Raw genomic sequence first — 7,041 nt, 5'->3', positions numbered from 1 at the left:
GATAATTACACTGTACTTCCTCCTGTGTCCAGCAGATGGCGCTGTTGTGTATATTATACCGATCATTACACTGTACTTCCTCCTGTGTCCAGCATATGGCGCTGTTGTGTATATTATACCGATCATTACACTGTGCTTCCTCCTGTGTCCAGCAGATGGCGCTGTTGTGTATATTATACCGAACATTACACTGTGCTTCCTCCTGTGTCCAGCAGATGGCGCTGTTGTGTATACGGTATTATACCGATCATTACACTGTGCTTCCTCCGGTGTCCAGCAGATGGCGCTGTTGTGTATATTATACCGATCATTACACTGTGCTTCCTCCTGTGTCCAGCAGATGGCGCTGTTGTGTGCATTATACCGATAATTACACTGTACTTCCTCCTGTGTCCAGCAGATGGCGCTGTTGTGTATATTATACCGATCATTACACTGTACTTCCTCCTGTGTCCAGCATATGGCGCTGTTGTGTATATTATACCGATCATTACACTGTGCTTCCTCCTGTGTCCAGCAGATGGCGCTGTTGTGTATATTATACCGAACATTACACTGTGCTTCCTCCTGTGTCCAGCAGATGGCGCTGTTGTGTATATTATACCGAACATTACACTGTGCTTCCTCCTGTGTCCAGCAGATGGCGCTGTTGTGTATATTATACCGAACATTACACTGTACTTCCTCCAGTGTCCAGCAGATGGCGCTGTTGCCTGCATTATACCGAACATTACACTGTGCTTCCTCCTGTGTCCAGCAGATGGCGATGTTGTGGGTATTATACCGATAATTACACTGTACTTCCTCCGGTGTCCAGCAGATGGCGTTGTTGTGTATATTATACCGATCATTACACTGCTTCCTCCTGTGTCCAGCAGATGGCGCTGTTGTGTATATTATACCGAACATTACACTGTACTTCCTCCTGTGTCCAGCATATGGCGCTGTTGTGTATATTATACCGAACATTACACTGTACTTCCTCCTGTGTCCAGCATATGGCGCTGTTGTGTATATTATACCGAACATTACACTGTGCTTCCTCCTGTGTCCAGCAGATAGCGCTGTTGTGTATATTATACCGAACATTACACTGTGCTTCCTCCTGTGTCCAACAGATGGCGCTGTTGTGTATATTATACCGAACATTACACTGTACTTCCTCCTGTGTCCAGCAGATGGCGCTGTTGTGTATATTATACCGATCATTACACTGTACTTCCTCCTGTGTCCAGCAGATAGCGCTGTTGTGTATATTATACCGAACATTACACTGTGCTTCCTCCTGTGTCCAGCAGATAGCGCTGTTGTGTATATTATACCGATCATTACACTGTGCTTCCTCCTGTGTCCAGCAGATGGCGCTGTTGTGTATATTATACCGATCATTACACTGTACTTCCTCCGGTGTCCAGCAGATGGCGCTGTTGCCTGCATTATACCGATCATTACACTGTGCTTCCTCCTGTATCCAGCAGATGGCGCTGTTGTGTATACGGTATTGTACCGATCATTACACTGTACTGTGGAGACACGGGGCTCAGTGGGCGCTCTCGTCCACTAAAACCCGCTGCCTTTAGAAAGACAGCGTGGCTCAGGGCTCATCCCAACTGAACGCCGGCCTCCCTAACCGTGGGCGTAACACTACTCAGACAACACAGGGTGAGGGAACCACAATAATTAGACTTTATTGGATCCCCAAACAATTAACGGCACATAACACATAACCAGCAAAACACACAAATGTAACAGGCAACAGAGTCTCACCCTTCCGCTGGCTCACCAGGGATTTAGAATGTCCATGCCTCACAGGTTCCAAGCTGTCTGAGGTCTGCAAAGTCTATAACAGGTGACTGAACTGTCCCAACCTGCGTGTCCTCCTTAGGTAGTCCTGGTTTGATGTTACAATCCTGGCAGCCGGAGTCGAAATCCCTAGGCTGTGGATATGGTCTCCAACCGGATCCGGAGTCCCTAGATTGAAGCCATAAGATGTCCTGATCTTCCAGTCAGCTCCAAAGAGCTTAGACTGAATCCATCAACCATCAACAAGCACTGGTGGCTTAAAGAAGTCCTTTTTATAGCCACAACCTTCCCCTTGGATACACTGCGTCCTCATCGATTGGTTGGACAAGATTGCTTCTCCCATTGGAGGAATTTCAAGCTGCATGGACAATGTTCATTTAAATGATGTGCTTAGAAAGGCTGAGGGTGTACATGTAAACTGGGAGCCACTGACTAGACAATGGCTACTAAGGTAATTACATTATCAATACACAACTACAATACAATGGTTACTGGAAATGTCTGGAGAACAATAGTCTAGCTTTCAGTGGCCAACACAATTACATTGAGTCAACAAGAGTCTTGTAAAAACAATGAGGGACTTCTCCCCCATCTATAGACAATCTATCATGCTGTCTGGCTGGATTTTAAGAAACGTTAACCCATGAGAGTCCATGTCGTCACATTCCTCCCCCTTCTTAATATTAGCCAGACATGATAGGCTTCCGATCATCCTTCTCCTCTTGACGGCATTGTCCTTTTTAATGGTGAGGTCAGCAACAGAGGCTCGCATCCATACACCTCCCCCTGATTACCTCCCCCAAGTTGAGCAGCCATATTGTGGACAAGCACTAAGGTGGGGTCCATGAGTTGGGCCTGCACAAATGTCCCACTATCAATCCTCCCCCAGTCAATAGCCACAGTGTGGTTAGGCTTACTCACGGTTCTTGGCTCAGAAGTGGATGATGGAGACCGGGAATACAAACCATCCCTGGAAAAGATGTTAGAAAGATCCACATCAGGGTCCTGCTTGGCTTGGAGGTGGGTGATGGCTGCTTCAAACTGACCGGATAGTCCTTGTCCTAGGTCATTCTCCAAAATGACTGGTGTGAGCAGGTAATTCACAATCCTTACTTTCACTTCCCTTTGAGTGGTGTCCGAAACAACAGGCTTGGTGGGGCCATCTATGAACCCCACCTCAACTTCCTCCTGGCTAGACCCCGAAACAACAGGTGTGGGGAGGCTGTCCATAAACTCCATATGGACCTCTTCCTGGTCAGACCCCAAAGTAAATGGTGTGGGGACGGTGTCCATAAGCTCCACATCAGCCTTGCTCTGATTAGTCTCCACAATGACAGGTGTGGGGAGGCTGTTCACAAGTCTCACATCAACCTCTCCCTGGTCCTTTCCCGAAATAACTGGTGTGGGGACGGTGTCCATAAGCTCCACATCAGCCTTGCTCTGGTCAGTCTCCACAATGACAGGTGTGGGGAGGCTGTTCACAAGTCTCACATTAACCTCTCCCTGGTCCTTTCCCGAAATAACTGGTGTGGGGACGGTGTCCATAAGCTCCACATCAGCCTTGCTCTGGTCAGTCTCCACAATGACAGGTGTGGGGAGGCTGTTCACAAGTCTCACATAAACCTCTCCCTGGTCCTTTCCCGAAAAAACTGGTGTGGGGACGGTGTCAATAAGCTCCACATCAGCCTTGCTCTGGTCAGTCTCCACAATGACAGGTATGGGGAGGCTGTTCACAATCTCCACATCGATCACTTCCTGGTTGGTCCCCAAAATACCAGGTGTGGGGAGGCTGTCCTCAAGCTCCACCTCGACCTCTCCCTGGTCGGTCCTTAGGTCCAACTGCACACATGCCAGAGGGACGTCTGAGTGCTGGCCCTCAGCCAGGGTGATGGATAATTGGGAATCTGGTAAAGGGTCTTCTGGGGAAACAATAACTGGGCTAACCAGAGTGATGGAAGATCCAATGTCTCGAAGTCCCTGAGCCTGTATATCACCGACCTTGACCGTCTGGATGTGGGGATGGAGGTTGGCTGGTGTACAGTGTCCGGCCTGCCGTAGGGTGTGGACTGGATAAACCACTTCCTCAGCTATTGGTGTTTCTTGGGAGTAGCATTCCTCAGGTCTCGTTGGTTCATCTCGGCATATGTTGACTGGTTGGACTGGCAGATGGGCTCCAAGCATGCGGCCTCTTTGTTTTGGTTCAGCTTCTGCTGGGTAGTGGGACCATCCTTCTCGACCGGCTGGTGCTAGCAGTACGGCAGCTGGAATCCCATAAACATATTCCATAACCCAAGCCCTCTCTTCTCTTGAGGATCTGGGCCCCAATGCATCCAACAACGCTGTGGCTTGGGCCAATTTGGACAAAGTTGATTTCCGATTGCCACTAGATCCATGATGTGGCACATAGTTTAAATCCTCAGGGTCAATATCGGCGGGATCCTCATCGTCCTCTGCATCATTCTGGGCATCCCAACGGACTAATTTCTGGATCAAGGCTGACCGAGTCTCAGCGTTCCAGTAGATAATCTTTCGCCTCTGGCACATATCCTGTAGCATCCATTTACTGCAGCGGTCGTAACTCCTCTCTTGTCCTTGTCCCATGGCTGAGCTGGTGGGGTTGGACATGGCAGCGTCCGAAACCTGAATGCCTCCCCTATGGGCTGCTGGGTATGCTTATGTGCCTCCCTGGTTGTTGAGCCCTGGACGGTGTCCGAAAACACCAGTCCACTGCAGCTCCCCTGGGTAAACCAGGCTGAGTAGTATCCCACCGCTGCCACCAATTGTGGAGACACGGGGCTCAGTGGGCGCTCTCGTCCACTAAAACCCGCTGCCTTTAGGAAGACAGCGTGGCTCAGGGCTCATCCCAACTGAATGCCGGCCTCCCTAACCGTGGGCGTAACACTACTCAGACAACACAGGGTGAGGGAACCACAATAATTAGACTTTATTGGATCCCCAAACAATTAACGGCACATAACACATAACCAGCAAAACACACAAATGTAACAGGCAACAGAGTCTCACCCTTCCGCTGGCTCACCAGGGATTTAGAATGTCCATGCCTCACAGGTTCCAAGCTGTCTGAGGTCTGCAAAGTCTATAACAGGTGACTGAACTGTCCCAACCTGCGTGTCCTCCTTAGGTAGTCCTGGTTTGATGTTACAATCCTGGCAGCCGGAGTCGAAATCCCTAGGCTGTGGATATGGTCTCCAACCGGATCCGGAGTCCCTAGATTGAAGCCATAAGATGTCCTGATCTTCCAGTCAGCTCCAAAGAGCTTAGACTGAATCCATCAACCATCAACAAGCACTGGTGGCTTAAAGAAGTCCTTTTTATAGCCACAACCTTCCCCTTGGATACACTGCGTCCTCATCGATTGGTTGGACAAGATTGCTTCTCCCATTGGAGGAATTTCAAGCTGCATGGACAATGTTCATTTAAATGATGTGCTTAGAAAGGCTGAGGGTGTACATGTAAACTGGGAGCCACTGACTAGACAATGGCTACTAAGGTAATTACATTATCAATACACAACTACAATACAATGGTTACTGGAAATGTCTGGAGAACAATAGTCTAGCTTTCAGTGGCCAACACAATTACATTGAGTCAACAAGAGTCTTGTAAAAACAATGAGGGACTTCTCCCCCATCTATAGACAATCTATCATGCTGTCTGGCTGGATTTTAAGAAACGTTAACCCATGAGAGTCCATGTCGTCACATGTACTTCCTCCGGTGTCCAGCAGATGGCGCTGTTGCCTGCATTATACCGAACATTACACTGTGCTTCCTCCGGTGTCCAGCAGATGGCGCTGTTGTGTATATTATACCGATCATTACACTGTGCTTCCCCTGTGTCCAGCAGATGGTGCTGTTGTGGGTATTATACTGATCATTACACTGTGCTTCCTCCTGTGTCCACCAGATGGCGCTGTTGTGTATATTATACCGAACATTACACTGTGCTTCCGCTGTGTCCAGCAGATGGCGCTGTTGTGTATATTATACCGATCATTACACTGTGCTTCCCCTGTGTCCAGCAGATGGCGCTGTTGTGTGTTTTATACCGATCATTACACTGTGCTTCCTCCTGTGTCCAGCAGATGGCGCTGTTGTGTATATTATACCGATCATTACACTGTACTTCCTCCGGTGTCCAGCAGATGGCGCTGTTGCCTGCATTATACCGATCATTACACTGTGCTTCCTCCTGTATCCAGCAGATGGCGCTGTTGTGTATACGGTATTGTACCGATCATTACACTGTACTTCCTCCGGTGTCCAGCAGATGGCGCTGTTGCCTGCATTATACCGAACATTACACTGTGCTTCCTCCGGTGTCCAGCAGATGGCGCTGTTGTGTATATTATACCGAACATTACACTGTACTTCCTCCGGTGTCCAGCAGATGGCGCTGTTGTGTATATTATACCGAACATTACACTGTACTTCCTCCGGTGTCCAGCAGATGGCGCTGTTGCCTGCATTATACCGAACATTACACTGTGCTTCCTCCTGTGTCCAGCAGATGGCGCTGTTGTGTATATTATACCGATCATTACACTGTGCTTCCCCTGTGTCCAGCAGATGGTGCTGTTGTGGGTATTATACTGATCATTACACTGTGCTACCTCCTGTGTCCAGCAGATGGCGCTGTTGTGTATATTATACCGAACATTACACTGTGCTTCCCCTGTGTCCAGCAGATGGCGCTGTTGTGTATATTATACCGATCATTACACTGTGCATCCTCCTGTGTCCAGCAGATGGCGCTGTTTTATTATACCGATCATTACACTGTGCTTCCTCCTGTGTCCAGCAGGTGGCGCTGTTGTGTATATTATACCGATCATTACACTGTGCTTCCTCCTGTGTCCAGCAGATAGCGCTGTTGTATATATTATACCGATCATTACACTGTACTTCCTCCTGTGTCCAGCAGATGGCGCTGTTGTGTATATTATACCGATCATTACACTGTGCTTCCTCCTGTGTCCAGCAGATGGCGCTGTTTTATTATACCGATCATTACACTGTGCTTCCTCCTGTGTCCAGCAGATGGCGCTGTTGTGTATATTATACCGATCATTACACTGTGCTTCCTCCTGTGTCCAGCAGATGGCGCTGTTTTATTATACCGATCATTACACTGTGCTTCCTCCTGTGTCCAGCAGATGGCGCTGTTGTGTATATTATACCGATCATTACACTGTGCATCCTCCTGTGTCCAGCAGAT

The sequence above is a fragment of the Anomaloglossus baeobatrachus genome, chromosome 9 (genome assembly GCF_048569485.1).
Source record: "Anomaloglossus baeobatrachus isolate aAnoBae1 chromosome 9, aAnoBae1.hap1, whole genome shotgun sequence".
In the NCBI taxonomy this organism is placed as follows: Eukaryota; Metazoa; Chordata; class Amphibia; order Anura; family Aromobatidae; genus Anomaloglossus; species Anomaloglossus baeobatrachus.
The sequence above is the reverse complement of the archived record's forward strand: the minus strand, read 5'-3'. Positions refer to the sequence as shown.